Raw genomic sequence first — 6000 nt, forward strand, 5'->3', positions numbered from 1 at the left:
GCCAACTGCACTGTGAGTGAATAATCGCATGGAGGTTTTGACTAACATTCTGTGGAGGAAGTGGGGAGTCCCTTTCAAAGGGACATTTCACATTTTGGTGGCTGGAGACTGAATGAGGCAAGTGACTGAATAATCCCAAACTCTTCACTCAGGAAAATAGACTTCATGGAGATACCACAAAGAAAGGGAAGGTTGATCTCAAAATGTTTGCTTCCCTCATGAGGAGTCCGTTCTTCAAGCTGTTGAATTTAATTTTTTAATAAATTTATTTTAAACTAAAAAAATTGTTTATGATGAACATTGTATTTATTCCACCGTACAAGGGTCCTACCATTTTTAGGAGTCCCCCTTCCCCATGTTCAGCAGTATGGCTGGTTTGGGGTATTTTAAATGGGGAGTTGGGAAGAATAGAATTAAAAATTTGCTGGGTTTAATCAGATTTATGAAAGGACTTTTTATTATCATGCAGATATGTTGCTGCTGCTGCAGATATGAATAGATTCTATTTGTGGATTTCTGATAAATGGTTAAAGGAAAATTATTCAGAACAGAGATAACTGATGAAAGTATGTGAATTTCCTCCATAACTTTTGGTGGAAGAAACACAGGTTATTTATTTTGTTTTTCTAAATCTCTTAATCACCCTACACAAGAATGTGGCGAGAAACCTAAACTCATTCGATTACTACTCATCCTTCCCAAAATGGACTTGTCTTTCTATGGTCTTACACAGCTTAAGAAAAATAACCTCTAAAAAATTTGTACATATAGTATTCTATTAATATATTTATTATAAAACATATATAAAAAACAAAAAGAGGTAAATAATTATTCTAAAAGTATTTTAATTTTAACATTAGTAGAATACATCTTAGTCATTATTATTGTTTATTAGTGAATAAAACTTGAGTGTGCATTATAGTTTTGAAAATCTTCATTGTATCAGTGGTTCAAATGCTTGATCGTGAGTCTATATATTTTCACATTTGGTTTTAATGAAAACTAAGCAGAAAAGGAACCTAATAAAGATAAGTAGATTCAGAGGGATGAAGTGCAAACTTGACTCCATTGGTGGAATTATAACCTTTTTTTCATATCCAATAATAGAAAGGTTTTGTTGAAATTAATCTGGAACATTTCCATTTTCCATGATGTCAGTGAATTAATGGTCTTAACGTTAACACAAAGATGTTCTTTATTACATCTTTACTAAAGGGTTCAAATCTCATGAAACTCTGTAGATGATTTTAAAACAGCCTAGAAAATTATCTTTCTGAGTTTTTAAAGTATAAAGTATGAAGTGGTTTTTTAAATAGATAATATGCTTGTTTAATTTTGGCAGCAAAGTCACATGTTTCCATTTCCAAACATCTGTTTTCAAAATGGTCTCTCTATTGCTCGAAATTCTTTCAGAATGTAGTAATTTTTTTCACCACTTTTAAGATGTCGCCTTTACCTTGAAGAAGCAAGAAAGAATTTTGTGTGTGTGTGTGTGTGTGTGTGTCTTCTAGCTTAGTACTGTCATTCACTTATCACAGGGAAGGTAAACAAATCTGAAACACATGTCTTTTTGTAGGAAAAAATAATCATTTAATAAGGACCATCTTTCAATTTGATGGTTCTATTCAATACTTTGCATTTAGATAACTTTAAGTGAAAGATGGTCACACCCCTTCTCACTCCACTACACTGAAAGCTTCTTTACTGGAGAGCATATAATCCCATAAACTGAGGTATGGAAATTGCAGTACCTAGCAATACACAGGAAGCTGGTGAGAGCCTGCGCAAGTGCAAGTGTCATGTGGCCTCTGGGTCTTAGACATGCCACTTTGTGCTCACGTTAGCTAATACTCTTCCCCAGGTAAGAGAGGCTGACAGATCGACTGTGTTTAAGTACTTACTTTTCAAAAAATAATAAAGTTGCACCTATAAATACAAATTTAACCCTTAGTTATAGCTATAAATTTGTATCTCAGAAATGACTGGTATACACTCTTTAGAGGCATATCCTCTGACCTTTGACCCACACTGACATCAAGGAGCACTGTTCAGCCCTTGAGGCTGTCCTGCTTCTGTGCCTGTCTAGAAGCTGGGAAGATTTCCTGAGGCTGGATCTTGGCCACCCAGTGTCCAGCCTCCATACAGGCAGCTACTCATGTTTGAGGTCCAGCTATCTCAGTGCTGTTCTACAAGGAAATGGGGTAATTGTTTACTGGACCCATGAAACATTCCACCAGGGAGTTGTCTGTGTTTGCCACCAACTTGAAGCTCTTACTGCAATTTCAGGCAATTCACCATGCGGTTCTAGAGCCTTGACTTACTACTGATGAGGACTTTTTGATGTCTTGCATATGTTCATTAAATCTACGTTCGTTGTGGGGGAGGGATGTGAAGAGGGGGCAAGTTTGTGCAGTAGATTTAAAGATCCAAGGAAGGCTCACCTGTCTCACAACCATCTCCACCAGAAAGCCTGCTGTTTAGTTAGTCAGATTTGTGTTTGAATAGTAGATCTATTGCTTACTAGATGAGTGACCTTAACAGAAAGATTAATCTGCTTGAAACTCAGTTTCCTCTTCCATAAATAGGCGTAAAAGTCTTACCTATTAGAGCTGGTGTGAGGATTAAAGATAATTTATGTAAAGTGCTTAGCACTCTACCAAGGTGTTCAAGAGAGTAGTTTTTAACTAATTTTTCTCCTACTATTCCTCTTTTTCTGTGTGGATTGAATCTACGTATTTGGAAAGGATAAGGAGAGTATTTTTATTTTTTGATACTTGAGCATTTTTATTAGGAGGAGAGGTCAGTGAGGGGAAGGTTGAAGATGCTGCAAAAAGGGGAACGATGGATAGGTTAGATCTGGAGGAGCCATGGTGGAACCGGTGTCTTTTGAGACTGGAGAATTATTAGAGTCACTTCTTCTTCCCTTAGAATCCTCCCTACTCTTCTTCCTCATGCAGGACCCAGAGCAACAGGTTACAGAAAGCTCATCTGAGCCTTCACATGTGTGCTGTTTTCTGCCTGAGGCTAATACCTGGCCAGCCTGGGCCAGCAGAGATGAATGGTGGGAGTGCAAAAACCCGCACCCACCTCTCAGCTTCTAGTTGGAATTGAGTAGACTAAAGAAATAACTCTTTGTGCTGGTTTAGATCTCAATTTGTTTCTTCAGTTCGGAAATCTCCCATTTCACTCAATTCTGTTTACTATTTCATCTCAACTATGGGGGTCTCATTTTGTGGATTCCTTCTTTATTAAGTACTTTTATAAGTCAACATGTTTGTGAAGGCTATCATTCTACATTTCAGGTGATGCTTTCTTTCAGAATATATACTTTTCTGCAAGGAGAATATTATAGACTATATGTTTGTATCCTTGAAATTCATGTAATGAAGCATCAATATCCCCAGTATTGAGAGGTGAGACCTTTAGGTGATGATTACAGTTAGTTTAGGTCATGAAGATGGGGCCCTCATGATGGTATCAATGCCTTTTATAAAAAGAGGGAGAGACACGGAATCTCTCTCCTCTACCCACATTTCCTCTTCTCTGTCTCATTATCAGAAGTGTGATGTTATTACTCAAGGGATTTTATACCATGTGCAAAAGATACTGTTCCTGGTCTTGAGGATTTTATGACCAGAAACAGGTATTTCTTAGCTTAAGGGATGATGCTTAAAGCAATAAGGATGTCATCCTGAGGTGTGCTGTCTGTACTTACTGGCAAAATACGCGTGTGTTTCTGAATTTTTTTTTTTTTTTAATCACTACCTCCTGTGTCAGTGTGCTTCTATAGCTTACTTGCATTCAGCATACTTTTTCCAACATAAAATCTTCCTTGTATACATCCGGTCCCTCACTTCATGGTAAATAGATGGGGAAACAGTGGAAACAGTGGCTGACTTTATTTTTGGGGGCTCCAAAATCACTGCACATGGTGATTGCAGCCATGAAATTAAAAGACGCTTACTCCTTGGAAGGAAAGTTATGACCAACCTAGACAGCATATTAAAAAGCAGAGACATTACTTTGCCAACAAAGGCCCATCTAGTCAAGGCTATGGTTTTTCCAGTGGTCATGTATGGATGAGCGAGTTGGACTATAAAGAAAGCTGAGTGCCGAAGAATTGATGCTTTTGAACTGTGGTGTTGGAGAAGACTTGTGAGAGTCCCTTGGACTGCAAGGAGATCCAACCAGTCCATCCTAAAAGAGATCAGTCCTGGGTGTTCATGGAAGGACTGATGTTGAAGCTGAAACTCCAATACTTTGGCCACCTTATTTGAAGGGACCCTGATGCTGGGAAAGATTGAGGGCAGGAGGAGAAGGGGATGACAGAGGATGAGATGGTTGGATGGTATCATCGACTCAGTGGACATAGGTTTGGGTGGACTCTGGGAGTTGGTGATGGACAGGGAAGCCTGGCATGCTGTGGTTCATGGGGTCACAAAGAGTCAGACATGACTGAGTGGCTGAACTGAACTGATAGTTGTTTTACAATGTTGTGTTAGTGCTTTTTTTTTTCATTTGACAGTCTTAAGTTTGCTATTAGGAGGATGTCAAATAATCTGGAAATGGAATTTATTCTTGAGATTATCATATATTACTTATTTCATCAAATAAAAATGAAAAATTCAAATGCCAAGATAAACAGTTATTTTAGGGTTTGTCCCCACAAAGTTCTTTTCAATCCTCATGTTTTCAAAATAACAAATGAATAGAAAAAGAGAGAAAGGAAAACACATTGGATGTTTTCTTACTTAAAATTCTAGATCTTGGTTACAAAATACAGTAATTAGGTACATTATTGACATAGTGATATTTTCTGCTAATGATTGCAAAATAAATCAGTGCTGAATTTATAATTCGAACATTTTAATATAGCTCTTTTATGTGTACATTTTCTTAAAGTGAGAATGCTTATTCAACTTATTCTGTCTAAGGATATTTAATCCCTTATAAATGTTCTCCCTAGGAACAGACTGAATCCAGTCAACTTAAATTTCAGATTCATGAAATTTATGAAAGCGTTATGTTAGCAATTACAAGATGTATTCCTCGTGGGTCCCAGGCCTTTATCACACAAAACACAAAATGCATAATTTGAAAAGACCTTCTCCTTTCTTTTTTTAGTTTTGTTGCACCAGGGAGGAATAAAAAGTCTAGGATTCTATTGAGAATGGCAAAGAGACTGGATTATTTTACATAGTATTATACCTATTGTTTCTGCATTGGGTAACATATTTCCTCCTAAAAAAATCCAAGCTTTAAAATTACATTTATCTCTTAATATTAAAGAGAAAAAATGCTTATAGTTGTAGTAAAAGAAAATATCTTTAAGATTCTAAAAAATTCCTAAACTGAAAGAAATGTATCCATTGAGAGGCAGACATTATGCTATTACCCAAGGGATCTTTCAGAAACAGAAAAGACATTGTTCTTGTTCTCAAGGAATTTATGACCTAAAGAGAAATTAAGACAAGGTGTGGCTGTCACTGGAGCGTTAAACTGCATTTTCCTATAGTGTTTCCTCTTTTCTGGAAAGAAGGGTATTATGTGTGAGTAATAATTATTTTTAAAGTTCATCTCTGAGGGAGAATTAACATTAATGAAAATACCAAAATATTGCTTCAGAGATGAGCAGTGACGTACAGGACAAGGAAAAGTTCTGACCATGCCTATTTTTAGGAAAAGGGGAAAGAGTAGGTAACTGAAAATATACAGGAGGGTAGGTTCACTCTATGCAGCATAGAGGGTTAATATTTGTTTCAAAATCAAGTCTCTTTGTACACTTCTCCTGAGTCAGAATCATTATTATCACTGCAGGATTGAGTCCTTTTTTTTTTTTTTTTTTAAGACTTTTTTTTTTTTTTTTGATATGGACCATTTTTAAAGGCTTTATTGAATTTGTTACAATATTACTTCAGTTTTATGTTTTGGTTTTATGGTCACAGGGCATGTGGGATCTTAGCTCCCCAACCAGGGATCAAACCCATACCCCCCTCTGTA

The sequence above is a fragment of the Bos taurus genome, chromosome 7 (genome assembly GCF_002263795.3).
Source record: "Bos taurus isolate L1 Dominette 01449 registration number 42190680 breed Hereford chromosome 7, ARS-UCD2.0, whole genome shotgun sequence".
Lineage (NCBI taxonomy): Eukaryota > Metazoa > Chordata > Mammalia > Artiodactyla > Bovidae > Bos > Bos taurus.